At 46.6% G+C, this 17,322-nt stretch overlaps 1 long non-coding RNA gene across 1 annotated transcript; it reads left to right on the forward strand.

Annotated features, from left to right (window-relative positions):
• Nucleotides 1-7,763: 7,763 nt before the first annotated feature.
• LOC134227551 (uncharacterized) lies at nucleotides 7,764-14,922 on the forward strand. Its single transcript, XR_009983695.1, has 5 exons — nucleotides 7,764-7,898; nucleotides 7,971-8,051; nucleotides 8,115-8,222; nucleotides 14,557-14,637; nucleotides 14,701-14,922. It is a non-coding gene; the product is annotated as an uncharacterized LOC134227551 (long non-coding RNA).
• Nucleotides 14,923-17,322: the final 2,400 nt, after the last annotated feature.

Genomic DNA, 17,322 nt, shown 5'->3' on the forward strand with positions numbered 1-17,322 from the left:
CTGTTGAACTCCTATAAAAAGCTGCATGTGTCCCCAAGCAGGCCCTATCAAAGCGACCGTGTGCCGCTCAAAGCGCACTAGCCTATTCCTGGTGTTGGGTGGGACTTAAAACAAATTTGACCCGACTGACCGAGCGTCTGTTCACCAAGGAGAGGCGGCTCCAACAGCGTCTGTTCTGGCATCCAGCGGCTGAGTATGAAATGCTATTCCCCGGAAGCTATACCTAAGATGGCAGCCTAATCCCGGTGGATAGGGAACCTTGGGCCAACAACCTACTGTTCCCGAAACATCAATTTGTTCGAGAATCCGATAATGAAAGAATACGGACTGATTTTACGGCGACGACTCTTAGCGCGAAACAACGGACACGAATAGGAACATGGAACGTTTTAACCCTAGCCCAGCAGGGTAAATTGGCACAACTTGCCAATGAGGCACGCCGCATGAAGCTTGAGATCCTGGGACTGAGTGAAGTCCGTTGGCCAAACTTAGGAGAACACAGAACGCTGTCGGGACAAGTTCTGCTGTACTCTGGTTTACGAGGTGAACACGCTCCCCGGCATCGCGGAGTTGGCTTCCTACTAAGCGCTCAACCTATAAGTGAAAGGATAATCGTTGCCAGATTTAGAACACGGGTCCGAAACCTTACTGTTATCCAATGTTATGCGCCAACCGATGCTGCCGATCTGCAAGACAAAGAGAACTTCTACAGTCAACTCAATGCCGTCGTAGATAGAATTCCGAATGGTGATATCAAGATCTGTTTGGGCGACTTCAATGCGAAGATCGGATCCGACAACTCGAACCATGAGCACATTATGGGACGCCATGGTCTCGGAGAAATGAGCGAAAACGGAGAGCTGTTCGCAGAATTTTGTGGTAATAACGACATGGTGGTCGGGGGATCGCTCTTCCCTCATCGACCGGTTCACAAGGTCACGTGGGTCTCCCGTGACGGCTTTACAGAAAATCAAAAAAATCGACCACATCTACATCAGCCGAAAATGAAAACGGAGCCTTCTTGATGTACGGAATAAACGTAGTGCCGATATAGCGTCTGATCATCACCTCCTCATCGGCGAAATACGCCTGCGCATTGCGCGGATTCGTCGGCAGGGGGAAAGAGTTGGACGACGATTCAACACACGCAGACTGAAAGATGCCACGGTGAAACGGTCCTTCGTTGAAGAACTGGAGACGCGTGCTGCAGATATTCCGGAAGGTGGCAGCGTGGAAGACCAATGGACAGCCATCAAGAATGCCTTCTTCACCACCAGCGAGAACAATCTGGGCGAACTACGCACCCAGAGAAAACAATGGATCACCGATGAGACCTGGAGAAAGATAGAGGAACGAAGAGAAGCCAAAGCCGCGATAGAGCGATCGAAAACCAGAGGAGCCAAAGTCTTAGCCCGTCAACGATACGCGGCTCTTGAGAAGGAAGTAAAACGCTCATGTCGACGGGACAAGCGAGCGTGGGCAGACTCTCTGGCTGACGAAGGAGAGAGAGCCGCCGGGGACATTCGCCTCCTCTACGATATCTTACGACGCTTAAGCGGGGCGAAGATGAATGCAACGATGCCTGTGAAATACGCGAATGATCAGTTATTGACCGACCCAACGGACCAGCTGAAACGCTGGTTCGAGCACTTCGAACAACTTTTTCAAGTGCCAGCCAGGCCATCACCACCTCGGCATGATCTGCCTAGGATCCGACGTATAACACGCGTCAATACCGAAGCTCCATCACTGCTAGAGATTCAAACAGCCATCCAAAGCATGAAATCGAATAAAGCCCCAGGGGTCGACCGCATATCAGCCGAGATGCTCAAAGCTGACCCCATGACATCCGCTCAACTACTGCATCGTTTATTTCGTAATATCTGAGACACCGCAACTTTCCCGGTCGACTGGATGCAAGGTATCTTAGTGAAGGTGCCCAAAAAGGGTGACCTGACTGTATGCGATAACTGGCGAGGCATTATGTTGCTGTGTACCGTTCTCAAAGTTCTGTGCAAAATTACCCTATTCCGGATTCAGGAGAAGATCGATGCGACTCTCCGGCGGCAGCAAGCCGGATTTCGTGCCGGAAGATCCTGTGTGGACCATATTGTCACGCTCCGCATCATTCTGGAGCAGGTCAACGAATTCCAAGAGTCCCTTTACTTGGTATTCATTGACTACGAAAAAGCTTTCGACCGTCTCAATCACGAAAATATGTGGGGCGCCCTGAGACGCAAGGGAGTTCCTGAGAAAATCATCGGCCTCATCGAAGCACAGTACGAGGCCTTTTCGTGTAGAGTGCTGCACAATGGGGTCTTGTCCGACCCTATCCGGGTCGTAGCTGGTGTGAGGCAAGGGTGTATTCTATCACCGTTACTGTTCCTCATCGTAATCGATGAGATTCTGGTTGATGCGATTGACCGTGAACCAAACCGCGGGCTGTTATGGCAGCCTATAACCATGGAGCACCTAAACGACTTCGAATTGGCTGATGACGTTGCACTCCTCGCGCAACGGCGCTCTGATATGCAGAGTAAGCTCAACGACCTTGCCGAGCGCTCCTCTTCGGCAGGTTTAGTCATCAACGTCAACAAAACCAAATCGTTGGATGGAAACACGGTGACTCCTTCCAGTTTCACAGTAGCCGGGCAACCAGTGGAGAATGTTGAAAGCTTCCAATATCTTGGTAGCTAAATGGCGTCAGACGGCGGTACCAAGATCGACTAGGCGCACGGATCAAGAAAGCAAGGGCTGCCTTTGCGAGTTTAAGAAATATCTGGAAAAACAGGCAGATAAGTGAACGCACCAAAATACGAATTTTCAACTCTAACGTGAAATCTGTGCTGTTATACGCTAGCGAAACATGGTGTGTATCAGTGGAGAACACTCAACGGATGAAGGTGTTCATTAACAGATGCCTGCGGTATATAATTCGGGCCTGGTGGCCTCACAACTGGATCTCAAACAATGAGCTCCATCGTCGTTGTCACCAGAGGCCGACAGCAACAGAAATTCGGGATCGGAAGTGGGGCTGGGTCGGCCACACTCTACGTAGGGGCGGAAACGAAATCTGTAAACAAGCATTAAACTGGAATCCAGCGGGACATCGCAGCAGAGGCAGACCCAGAGGCTCATGGCGGCGAAGCCTCAACAAAGAAATAAAAGAAGTCGACCGAAATCTAACCTGGCAACAGGTTAAAGCGATAGCCGGGCAACGCTCAGGATGGAGATCTTTCAAGTCGTCCCTTTGCACCACCAGAGGTGTACAGGATCCATAAAAAAAAACTCCTGACTCGAAATCCGTACAGCTATTTCTTAACTAAATATTTAAATTGAAACAGTTTGATTGACTCAACTACCACTATAAATAGTTCGATACGCACCTTGAGAAGCGATCCCTGCGATTTGTACTCGCTTATCTTATGTAATGATTTGCAATTAGCAATTAAAACACAGTTACTTTTGGTGCAATTATGCTCTACCCGAAAACAAAATGGCGGCACAAACTCCGCGTTTGGTGGGTGGAAATTTGTTTTTGATTTTTGTTGTTTTAATTTCAAAGCCTTCTTTCCAATTTTATGCCCTAAAAGCTTACTGTCAAGTATCTGAACAGGATAAGATTAATTATTCCTACATTAATTACATTTAACCTCCTTTAATTTATTGATAACTCATAAGGTGGACGGATTTCGGAGCTGTACGGATTTCGGTCCCGCACGGTACCAAGTCAAATTGTCCCATATGGAAAAGTAACCGCAAGTTAGTCACTTCGAGTAAAAGTGTACTCCCTTCGTAAAATGTCATACAAACTGTTCATATTTGTTCAATACATGTGCTCAGAACACCTCTCAAATACAAAAACAAATAATTTCTATAGAAAAATGCGGAAGAAAATTGTGTACACATTTAAGTTAGGTTGAATTTGAAGATAAATGAATATTGATGGATAGAGGAATACACGTTGCACTAAGTACGCTATCCATCGTTTCACTTTTTTTCACAATGTAACGTGTTAAAACTTGCACGCTACATATAGCAACTGTTCTTTCGAATATGTTTTGGATTATGATTATAAAGATTTTTTTAAGGTGATGTTTACTTTCCATTTCACTTAATAAGCAATACTATTGTGAAATCATTCTAATTTCTCACCCAGATAATGAGTTGCATTTTAAACTGACTTGCATCAGGGCTTTGATACATTTTTGTTACCATTTACCCAATAAAATTAAATGATGAGAATAAGACGCACTGCTATCTTTCAAAATCACTAGCGGGTTGCTCGGTGAGCGCATTTTAGAAATCGGAGAATATTTTTATCAATAGATTCATCAGCTAGTAGAATCATTTACAATAAAATTGCTACTATTTGTATTCTCAGCAGGTTCCAATGAGAGCAAAAACCAATGATAGTCGCTTACAGAAACGTCCACGTGCCAAAACATGGGTGGGCCTTGGGACAAAATGACAAGTAGCAGACATGACGTAGCGTATTTTCTACAGAAAGTCATATAGAATTTAAAACATTCTTTTGAGAATCCAGAAATATTTTTAAAAGAAACCATTGCGTACTTCCTGCAAATGTTTAATAACATCAAGGAAAACCATAAAACCATCAAAGCATTTAATTTATTGGATAGCCTAAACATTCTTGGTTCCTGAGCCTCAAGAGATTCTTGGATTAAAAACACTTAGAAATTTTTTTGGATTAAAAAACCTTCCGGACTGTCAGGAAACTTTTTGGAAAAGAATACTTTCTTTAAAATTCCGGATACCTTCACGATTATCAGTTTAACCATAATTTAATTTGAAATAATTAGTTTTAACAAATTTGTTAGCAGTGAAACTTTGTGAAAAAGTTTTTGTTGCGAAGGAAATCCTGGAGGAATTTTCGAAGTAAATCCTGGAGGAATTTTCGAAGGAATTGCTAGAGGTACTTCTGAATGAATCCCTGGAGGAACATCCAAAGGAATTCCCGGAGGAACTTTCGAAAGAATTCCTGGGGAAAATTCCGAAGAAATTGCTGAAGGAACTTCCGAAGAAATTACTGAAGGAACTTCCGAAGAAATTACTGAAGGAACTTCCGAAAGAAATCCCTGGATGAGCTTTCGAAGGAATTCCTGGATGAATTTCCGAAGGAATTTCTTGAGGAACTTCCGAAGGCATTCCTGGAGAAATTACTGGAAGAACTTCCTTGGGAATTCCTGGAGGAACTTCCAAAGTAATTCTTAGATAATTTTCAGGAGGAACTCCTGGATAAACTTCCGAAAAAGTTGCAGAAGGAACTTCGGAATGAATTCTTGTGGGAGGAGAAAGCTCCGGAAAATTTCCTGGAGGACCTTCCGAAAAAATTCCTGTAGGTATTCCGAAGAAATTCCTTGATTTCCGAATAAACTCTTAGAGAACCTTCCGAATGATTTGCTGGAGAAAGTTCCGAAAAATTTCCTGGAAGACCTTCCGAAAATATTCCTCGAGGTATTTCAAAAGGATTTCCTGGAGGAATTTTTGAAGGATTTCCTGAAGGAACTTCCGAAGAAATTCTTGGAGGATCTTCAAAATGAATTTCTGGAGGAACTTTCAAATGAATTCCTGGAGGAACTTCTGAAGGAACTTCTGAAGGATACTAGGAAGGCATTTATTGAAGAACTTCCGGAAGAGTTCCTGCATATACTTTCGAATGAACTCCTGGAGGAGCTTGCGGAGGAATTACAGGAAGAATTTACGAAAGAATTTCTGGATGATTTTCTGGAGGAACTTCTGAAGGTATTCCTGGTGGAACTTCTAAATGAATTCTTGGAGGAACTTCCGAAGGAATCCCTGGAAGATCTTCTGAAGGAACGTCCTGACGAACTTCCAATAGAATTCCTAGAGGAATTGCTGGAGGAACTCAAGAAGAAATCCCTGGTGAGCTTCGCATGGAATTCCAGGAGGAACCTTCGAAAGAATTTCCAGAGGAAATTCCGAAATAATTCTAAGAGGAACTTCCGTAGGATTTCCTGGAAAAACTTCCGAGGGAATTCCTGGATGATCTTCCGAAAGAATTCCTGAAGGAACTTCCTAAAGAATTCCTGGTGGAATTTCCGAAAGATTAGTTGGAGGAAATTATAAAGGAATTCTTGGAGGAGCTTTAAAAGGAATTCCCGGAGGAGCTTTCGAAAGAATTCCTGAACGAACTTTCGAAGCAATTGCTGGAGGAACTTCCAAAGAAATCTTTGGAGGAACTTTCGAATGAATTCCTGGAGGAAATTTCGATGATAATCTCAGGGGATCTTCCGAAGGATTTTCTGTAGAAACTTCCGTAGGAGAATTTTTAATGCAATTGATTAGTTCACACTGACCCATGCCACCGCCGAGCATCAACACCGTGAGGCTACCACGGCGTAACTGGCCTAAAATGATCTTTCAAAAATCCAATTGATGCACAAGTACTAATCCCATCTACGCCCGGGAATCCTTTAGGAAATTTCTCCAGGAATTCTCTCAGAAATTCTTATGGAATTAAATGCATTCTTCTAGAAAATCTAACACGCCTTCCTCCAGAAAATCCTTTAGAATTTAACCCGGAAATTCCTCCACATATTTCTCTAAAATTTCTCAAAATAATTCCCCGGGGAATCGTTTACATTTTTTTAAAGCTTTTTTAGGAATTCTTCTGAACTTTCCTTATCATGTTCTTATGGTAAATCGTTCGGTTTTTCTTCCAGATATTTTTAGAACAAATCTAACTATTTTTTATTTACAAAAATTTCTCTGAAAATTTATCCAAGATTCCACCTGGTATCTCATCCGGAAACATTTCAAGACATTTTTCCTGCAATTCCCACAGATAATTTTTCAGGAAATTACTGCCGGAAATCCACATATATAATCTCCGAGTAATTCCCTCAAATTTCACCAAGAAATCATTTAAAAAACCCTTAAGGATGTTTTCGGGAAATTCCTCCATGAACTTCCCCGGAATATCCTCAAGAAATTACCATGAAAATTCTTTCCCCTTTTCTTCCACAAGCTTCTCCAGGAATTCATCCAGAAATTTTCGCGGAAATTATTTCAAGTAATCTTCTACAAGTTCTCCCGGAAATTCGGTTACGGTATTCTTCATAAAATTCGATCATGAATTGTTCCCGCCGGTTCTTTTTTTTTTTCAAGACAATAGGTGTTACGACGCCGCATTAACAGCCCTGGTTGCAGCATAACGGGCAACATGACAGTTCGCGCTTAGTAGTAGTAGTGTAAGATTAGCGAAGAGCACCCCTATGCTAAGAGCTCATGTTTAGCATAGCCAACACCAACACCAACGCCGAGCAACGTACGTCAAATCTAAAAAAGCTTAACATCATAAAACATCCAAATTCAGCTTTCTTCAATATTCAACTTTAATCGGGAATATTCATTAAATATGACTAATGAGTTTAATTGATTCAAAACTTATTTAAATGATCAATTTTGATTTTACTTACATGGAGAACAACAATTTGTCTTTTATTTCACCGTGAAAAGCTTGAGCAGAATTTAAAAATAAATCCTGCTCTTTTATTGTTGTGGATATTTTTAATTATCAAGCTACAAACATTGGTGTTGTTGACGATTGTTGACATCTCATGCAACTGACAGCGGTTTATCTGCACACTGTGCCCGGGACATGGTGGCTATTTTTAGGCTAAGGGAGTTAGATAGGGATGTCTATAGCCTGGCGAAGAGAGAAAGTATAATGGTGGTGGTAAACAGTGTAGGGAGTAAAGAGGCGAACAGAAAGTAAACAAACTTCGCCATCGCAGCTAATGAGAAAATCTATTATCGAATCGTTGAAAGGCAAAAATCGTATTTTGGTGTGTTTGAATTCGAAATTATTTATTACGAGCAGCAGAAAAAAGTGTAGGACGGTTGAGATACCAGTGAGTAAAACCTGAAAAGAAACATAAAACAGTTAATAATCAATCAACAATTTGTAAATACCTTACCTGCAGATACGGTGAAACTCCTGATTTCCGAGCAGAATAACTCCAAACGGCAAATAAAGTCTATCTCCTATTCCTCCTGTATAGATCGTAAGTAGAACCTGGAAAGTGCTAGAATAATGATTCATTAATTGACAAATTATATTTGAGTAGCAGTTTGTCGATAAAATCCACCAACCCAAAGGTAGGGTAGTTGAACCTTTCATCAACACTAAAAAGGGATTGGAAAGCATTGTAGAAGGAAAGGAAACCAGTTTATTTGTAAGTACGTTAGATAATCAAATTACTATTATCATTTACGAAGGAAATAAAATTACAGTTTAGCGTTGCTGAAAATCAATCAGCTGCTTAGAAAATTGGTTTCCCTGTCGGGAACAAACTAAAAAATAAACTGAAATAAATAGTGTTCAGTGAGTTTGTAGTGCCTGCAACATGCAATCCGGTTCCGAATCCGTGAAGGACAAAACGGTCCTAAATCTCACGGAAACGCCATGCGAAATATGTGGTCCGTCAACGCATGATGAGGAAATGGTAGGGTGTGACGGTTGTTCGGGATGGTTCCATTCCCGTTGCGTAGGCATCGCCGAGGGCAATTTGCCGAAAAAGTGGTTTTGCCCAAGCGACGCCTGTCAGGAGATGGCCAAGTAGTCTCAGAAGAAGAAGACCGTCAAGAAGCATCAGACCCGTAGCCAGAGAGAAGCCGATGAATCCGACAAATCCAGCAAGAATGCCTATTTAGCTGTCTCTAGTGTGGAAGCAAAGGTGCGTGCACTAGAGGAGCGACAGAAGCTGCAGATGGAGGAGCTGGAGGTTGAAATGCAGCTGCGGAAGAAGAAGAAGGAGATGCAGCGTGCTCTGGAGCGGAAGAAGGCGGAGATGGAGCTGCAAATGCATGCCGAAGAAGAAGAAGAGCAGAGGGCCTGGCAAGCCGAGATGCTTCAGAAGAAGAAGGAGCAGATGGATCGGATGAAAGCAAGTCAGAAGTCATTCGAGAGGCAAATGGCGGCCATGGACAAGGAGATGGCAGATCTTTCGGCTTCCAATGTGCCCAAGACGTCGTCGAAATATGTTGGTGACGATCTACGAGCGGGAACTTCCAGCAAAACTCAACAAAATGTGTTGAAGCTGACCCAGAAGAACGTCAAGATGCTGGCAGAAGACGACGAGGACACCGAAGAGGAAGACGAGGATACCGATGAGGAAGAAGAAGCGGAATCATCGAGCCGTAGCTCCGAGTCATCTCTGGAGAAGGGAGCCAAACGGCGCGATTCGCGGAAGAAGCAGGTGGTGAAAGGAAGCCAAGTTGGGCTAGGACAACAGCAGACCGGACCGACAAAGGCGCAGCTGGCCGCGAGAAAGGGGCTAACATACAAGCTCCCAAAGTTCTCGGGAAAACCAGCGCAGTGGCCATTGTTCTACGCGGCCTAAAAAGCGTCCAACGATGCCTGTGGCTATATGAACCACGAAAACCTGATGAGGCTGCAGGAAGCGCTCGAAGGTGACGCACTCGAGCTGGTGTCAGGCCAGCTACTACTGCCGGAGTCGATACCGAGGGTCCTGGAAAAGCTGCGTCGGCATTATGGTCGCCCGGAGCAACTGCTCGAGAGTTTGCTGGACAAGGTGAACAGGTTGGACCCCCCTAAGCCGGACAACCTCCGGAGCTTTGTTCCTTTTGGGAATACGGTGGAGCAGCTGTGCGGCCATCTTGAGGCAGCCGATCTGCGGCAGCACCTCGTGAATCCGCTGCTGATCAAATCGCTGGTTGCTAAGCTGCCGGATCGGGAAAAGCGCGAGTGGGTCCACTATCGGAGGGGCCGAGGAGAGACGACGCTGCGGACACTGACGGACTTCCTGATGGACATAGTAGCGGATGCCTGCGAAGCCAACGTAGACGTGGAGTTCAAGCCGTCGCATCCTCTAAAAGGAGCTCCCCAAGCGGGGAAAAGAAGGTCCAAGGAAAGAGGAGGTCTGTATCTCCACAGCGAAGCCAGCAGTTCTAATGTCACCGCAAACGAGAGACTGCTGAGGCCGTGCAACTACTGTCGCGGAACGAGCCACCGGCTGCGACACTGTGCGGAGTTCAAAAAGCTGCGGTACACCGAGCGCCTGAAGCTGGTCAACCGCGAAAAACTGTGTCACGTGTGTCTCAACGAACACGGAGGCCAGTGTAAGTTTAAAATCCGCTGCAACATCGGCGACTGCAGGGAGTTCCACAATCCGCTGATGCACCCAGTCGGAAACGTGGTCGGGATGAGTGCGCATATCCGGACAAACTTCACGGTCATGTTCCGCATTGTTCCGGTACAACTGTACTGCGGTGGGAAGTCTGCTACAGTATTGGCGTTCCTGGACGAAGGCGCTTCCGTCACGCTGGTGGAGAAAAAGCTCGCCGATCGCCTGGGCGCGGTCGGAGTACAAGAGCGGCTGACCATTAGATGGACCGGCAATGTCTCCAGAGTGGAAGATACGCGGAGGATGAATCTGTGGGCATCGGGCACGAGTACCAGTGCGAGCGGCAAGATGTTACTGCATACCGTCCACACAGTCGGAAAGCTGATGCTGCCACATCAGATGTTGGACAGCGAAGAACTCGTTGCACAGTACGAGCACATGCGGGGGTCGCCGATCGAGTCGTACGACGGGCAGCCGCAGTTGCTCATTGGAGCGAACAATATCCACTCGTTTGCCCCTTTGGAAGCGAGGGTGGGCACAGCAATGAAACCGATCGCGGTTCGAACCAAGCTCGTTTAGATAGTGTATGGGCTAAGACATTCCACCACCGCAGACAACTATCTTAGTTAACATCATCCTATTACCAACGACGACCTACACGAGTTGCTCAAAAGCCACTACGCGTTGGAAGAATCGGTGGTGGCGATACCGCAGGAAACAGCAGAAGAGAGGCGTGCTCGAGAAATATTGGAGCGTACAACGAGACGAGTCGGCGATCGTTTCGAAACTGGGCTGCTGTGGAAGGCAGATGATCCACGGTTCCCGGACAGCTTCCCAATGGCCCTGCGAAGGATGAAGCAGCTGGAGAACAAACTCGGAAAAAATCCAGTGCTGCATGAGAACGTTTGCCGACAAATAGAGGAGTACCAGCAGAAAGGGTACGCACATGTCGCTACCGCCGAAGAACTGGCAGATACCCCTTTCGATCAGGCCTGGTATCTACCTCTCAACGTAGTCCATAACCCGAAGAAGCCCGGAAAGATCCGTCTCGTTTGGGACGCTGCAGCGACGGTGAGAGGTGTCAGCCTTAACTCTCAGTTGCTGTCAGGACCAGACATGCTCGTTCCACTGGTCAAAGTCCTCTCCGGTTTCCGCGAATGGCGGATTGCTTTCGTTGGGGACTTGAAGGAGATGTTCCACCAACTAAAGATTCGCCCCGAGGACAAGCAGAAACAGCGGTTTATCTTCCGAAAATCTCCGGAAAAACAACCCAGCGTCTACGTCATGGACGTAGCGACATTCGGGTCGACCTTGCTCGGCGCAATTTGTGAAAAACCGGAACGCGGAGGAGTTTGCTGCACAATACCCGGAGGCATCGGCGGCGATCATCCATCGCCATTACGTCGACGACTATTTTGACAGCGTCGACACTGTGGAAGCGGCCGTTAAGCTGGCGCAGGAGGTTAGATTGGTCCACCTGAAAGCAGGATTCGAAATCCGGAACTGGGTGTCCAACTCATCAGTGTTTCTGCGGAATCTGGGGGAGGAAAAGTCGGCAGCGCCGGTACACTTCTGTCGGGACAAACAAACGTCGAAGGAGAGAGTATTACCCGAATGCGGATGAGTTTTCGTTCTCGACAATGCACCGCGAAGAGTTGCAGCCGTTCCTGCTGGAGGGAAAGCGGCCGACAAAACGGCTCGTCGCAAGTTGCGTGATGGGGTTTTTCGATCCCTTGGGTTGCTGTCGCCGTTTACCATCCACGGCAAGATCATCATCCAGCATCTCTGGCGTTCCAACTGTGGATGGGACGAAGAAATCGACGAAAATTCCTGGACTTTGTGGCAGCGGTGGATTAATTTGTTGCCGGAGGTCGAAACTATCCGGATTCCTCGCTGTCACATCGGAGGCGCCAAGTCCGCTGAAGTCGATTCCCTGGAAGTCCACATCTTCACCGATGCCAGCGAACACGCATACGGCTGCGTAGCCTATTTGCGAGCGGAAATTAAGGGTGAGGTCCGCTGCAGCCTGATGATGTCCCGGGCCAAAGTAGCCCCGATAAAGCGGCAGTCGATTCCCCGTTTGGAGCTGATGGGTGCCGTTCTGGGTGCGCGAATGAGCCAGACAATTCTGAGCATGAACTCGTACCAGATTGCCCGCACAGTTTTCTGGACGGATTCCCGCACCGTGTGTAGTTGGCTCAACTCGGATCAACACCGCTACAAGCAATTCATTGCATTTCGAGTCGGAGAGATTCAGGAGCTGACGAAGGTGGCGGACTGGCGATGGATTCCGACTAAGCTGAACATCGCAGACGTGCTGACGAAGTGGGGTCAAGGTCCGCCGTTACAAAGTGAGGGAGAATGGTTTTGCGGACCCTCGTTCCTATATCGGCCGCAAGAACTGTGGCCAACGCTTGAAGTAGGGTACGAAGAGACCAACGAAGAAGCGCGAGGTGTCGTCCTATTCCACGGGGCGATCAACGTCGAACCGATATCCAGTTGGGCGAAGCTACTGCGAGTGACAGCGACCGTGGTACGCTTCATCGCCAACTGTCGGCGAAAGATACGAGGAGAGCCGGTAGTTGCTGCACAGGCTACAGCAAAGCAGCAGCAGCTGAAGAAGACGACGGCAGTGAACTACGAAGCCATCAAAGCGCCACTTCGGCGAGAAGAGCTCCAGCAGGCGGAGACAATCCTGTGGCGGCAGGCTCAGTGGGATAGCTTTCCGGATGAGATGAGCATGCTAACCAACAACGTAGCACGACCGCCGGGAGCACAGTTGGAAAGTATAAAAAAGAGTAGCCAAATCTACAAAAGTTCACCGGCATTAGACAACGAAGGGGTACTACGCATGGATGGAAGACTGGCAAACAGCGTGGAGAGTTCCTTCGACCAACGGTACCCGATAATTTTGTCGCGTTCACGCGATAACGCAGAAGCTGATACAGCTCTACCACGAGCAGTTCGGACACGGTAATTCGGAGACCGTATTCAACGAGATGAGGCAGCGGTTCCAGATCCCGAAAATGCGTCCAGCGATTCATCAGGTAGTAAGCAAATGTATCTGGTGCAAGGTCAACAAGTGTCGTCCACGAACACCGAGAATGGCTCCACTGCCGGTTGAACGGGTAACGTCTAGTCTTCGGCCATTCAGCTCCGTAGGGTTAGATTACCTGGGTCCGGTGGAAGTCACGGTTGGCCGGCGAAAAGAGAAGCGTTGGGTGGCAGTCTTCACCTGTTTGGCTGTACGTGCGGTGCACCTAGAGGTTGTGCACAGTCGTAGTGTCGGATGGCCATCACTCGTTTCCGCAGCAAGTTTGGCAAGCCAAGCCAAATATTTTCCGACAATGCCACTTGCTTTCGCGGAGCGAACAACGAGATGGTGAAGATGGACGTCATCAATCGGGAGTGTGCAGAGATCGTGGGCAGCTCATCTACCGCGTGGCATTTTATTCCACCGGGTACCCCACACATGGGAGGTGTCTGGGAGCGGATGGTGCGGTCGGTGAAAGAGGCGATGCGGGCGCTTGATGACGGGAGAAAGCTCAACGATGAGATCTTGGCGACAACTCTGGCGGAAGCGGCGGACATGATCAACACGCGTCCGTTGACCTACTTGCCGCAAGACTCTGGCGAAGCAGAAGCACTGACGCCGAACCATTTTCTACGGGGAACGGTGTCGGGTGCTGACTTGGAGGTGCAGAGGTTTTCCACGGGTTCTGCCGAAGCTCTGCGGAACGTTTACAAGCGGTCCCAGCTTCTGGCAGACAAAATGTGGGAGAGATGGTGCCGGGAGTATCTTCCGACGATCAACCAGCGGTCGAAATGGTTCGACGAACAAAAGCCAATCGACGAAGGCGACCTGGTATTCGTGGTCGATGGGAAGAACCGGAAGTCCTGGCGACGAGGCATTGTGGTGGCGGTGATAAAGGGTTCGGACGGACGGATTCGAATGGCGGACGTGAGAACTGCGGACGGCAAGGTTCAAAGACGAGGTGTGGTGAATCTAGCGGCTTTGGAGATTCGGTAAATCCGGAGAGACCGGATGTTACGGGCTGGGGTGTTACGACGCCGCATTAACAGCCCTGGTTGCAGCATAACGGGCAACATGACAGTTCGCGCTTAGTAGTAGTAGTGTAAGATTAGCGAAGAGAGAAAGTATAATGGTGGTGGTAGACAGTGTAGGGAGTAAAGAGGCGAACAGAAAGTAAACAAACTTCGCCATCGCAGCTAATGAGAAAATCTATTATCGAATCGTTGAAAGGCAAAAATCGTATTTTGGTGTGTTTGAATTCGAAATTATTTATTACGAGCAGCAGAAAAAGTGTAGGACGGTTGAGTTGAGATACCAGTGAGTAAAACCTGAAAAGAAATATAAAACAGTAAATAATCAATCAACAATTTGTAAATACCTTACCTGCAGATACGGTGAAACTCCTGATTTCCGAGCAGAATAACTCCAAACGGCAAATAAAGTCTATCTCCTATTCCTCCTGTATAGATCGTAAGTAGAACCTGGAAAGTGCTAGAATAATGATTCATTAATTGACAAATTATATTTGAGTAGCAGTTTGTCGATAAAATCCACCAACCCAAAGGTAGGGTAGTTGAACCTTTCATCAACACTAAAAAGGGATTGGAAAGCATTGTAGAAGGAAAGGAAACCAGTTTATTTGTAAGTACGTTAGATAATCAAATTACTATTATCATTTACGAAGGAAATAAAATTACAGTTTAGCGTTGCTGAAAATCAATCAGCTGCTTAGAAAATTGGTTTCCCTGTCGGGAACAATAGGTATACTCCTCCAATAGGCATATCGGCGTGGTATCAAATAATTGGCGGCGTGGTAAATTTTCTTACGATTGCGCGTCGATTCATTCTTGACGGCCGTGTAGCCATACCATCTATCAGAACTGCGATATACCATCTACCAGAGCTAGGAATAGCTTTTGTAGTACTGAAAAAATAGATATGCATACATACTTCGGGTGCACTGATGTTGGCAACCCATTTTATGTACGCGCATTAAAGTACGCCAGATGCTCATGCTGCCCTATCAGAATCATCATACGATCAGAATCATCATACGATCAGAATCATCATACGAAAGTGCAGGTTGGCCAGGAAAAAGCGATTAGTCCTGGCATTGAAAAGTTCAGATCCCGTCTGAAGAACGCAAACAATCTGCCACTGATTGATTTCGGTGATTTCGCCACTTCCAAGAACTTGGTCATTCTCTGGAACTTATTTCCTCCCGTATCAGTACATCTCCAGATCATAAAAACCTGGAAACAGCTGATCTGTTAATAATCTCAAAAAAAAAAAACAAAATTATCTGAACAAAACAAAACGTCACTTTACTTGCGGAATAATGTGTCAGTACATTATTTCACAAGGAAAGATGACGGTTTGTGTTTTCTTCACAGCAATCCGCCTGCTATTCCCAAATTATTCATTTTCCTTGCCAGCTGCGTACTGATTAAGGAATGTCAGCAGCAAAATCATTCCTTGACTGCACAGTACTTAAGAAGTCCATACCACCCTTTAGGGCCGATGCCCAAACAGCGTTTTTTTAAGCTGTGTACACGCCGCGTCCGCTGTGTGGGCATCGGCATAATTATGGCAAATTATGCTTGAACATGGTTTTCCGGTGAAACTGATACGGCTGATTCGTATAACGTTGGATGGATCGAAATCAAGTGTAAGGGTTGCGGATGAAATATCGACGTCATTTGTTACCTTAGATGGATTGAAGCAGGGTGATGCACTCTCGAATCTACTGTTCAATATAGCGCTCGAGGGAGCGATTAGGAGAGCTGGTGTTCAAAGAAGCGGTACCATTATCACAAGATCGCATATGCTTCTGGGATTTGCGGACGATATCGATATTATCGGGATTGATCGCCGTGCCGTGGAAGAGGCTTTTGTGCCTTTTAAGAAGGAGACAGCGAGGATTGGACTCACGATCAATGCCAGCAAAACGAAGTACATGGTCGCTGGCAATCAACGTGGATTCATTAGTGGTAGTGGTAGCGAAATGGTGCTGGATGGTGAAAAATTTGAAGTGGTGGAAGAATGTGTGTATCTTGGAACATTAGGGACGTGCGATAATGATGTTACCCGCGAGGTGAAAAGGCGTATTGCAGCTGCAAATAGGGCTTATTACGGACTTCGTAACCAGCTTAAGTCTCGTAGTCATGAGACATGGACGTTAAAGAAGGCTGATCGGAGAGCTTTCGGAGTGTTTGAGCGTAAGGTGCTGCGGACAATACTCGGCGGTAAACAGGAGAACGGTATCTGGCAACGTAGCATGAATCACGAATTTTACCAGGTGTATAAAGGGCTGAATATTATTAAGCTTATACAACACGGCAGACTACGGTGGTCTGGTCACGTTGTTCGTATGCCGGAAGAACGTCAAGCGAAGATAATATTTAGTAGAGAACCCGGAAGAGGCCGCAGGCTTCGTGGAAGGCCGCGTACACGATGGCTTTTTGCAGTTGAAGAGGACCTGAGGGCGCTCAATATTCAGGGCGACTGGAAGCGATTGGCCCAGGATCGAGTCCAGTGGAGAAGGATACTCCATTCGGCGTAGGTTCATCGAAGAGCTGTAGCCCATCAAGTATCAAGTAAGTACACGCCGCGTCCACGCAAGGTACCCAGCATCAAATGTAGTCGTGCACACGTATACGTGGACATCGGCCCTTAGCCGTGTGGTAAGATGCGCGACTACAAAGCAAGTTCGGCAAGGTGGCTGAGTTCGATTCTTGGTCCAGTCTAGGAAATTTTCGACTTTTCTTGGCCTCATACGAATGCAAAAATGGTAACTTGAATTAGAAACTTCGCAGTAGTCACAGTAAACAACTGTCTTCTTCTTGTTATTGGCATTATATCCCCCCGGTGACATTGCCGCCTCGCTGCTTAGTGTTCATTCAGCACCTCCACAGTTATTAACCGCGAGGTTTCTAAGTCAAGTTACCATTTTTGCATTCATATATCATGAGGCTAACATGATGATACTTTTATGCCCAGGGCAAGTCGAGACAATTTACAAACCGAAAATTGCCTAGACCGGCACCTGGAATCGAACCCAGCCACCCCCAGCATGGTCTGTAGACGTGCTGAAAGAACACTACGCTGCGAGGTGACCATCTACCAGTGAGGAGAAAATATTGTGATAATTTTGTG

The sequence above is a fragment of the Armigeres subalbatus genome, chromosome 3 (genome assembly GCF_024139115.2).
Source record: "Armigeres subalbatus isolate Guangzhou_Male chromosome 3, GZ_Asu_2, whole genome shotgun sequence".
NCBI lineage: Eukaryota > Metazoa > Arthropoda > Insecta > Diptera > Culicidae > Armigeres > Armigeres subalbatus.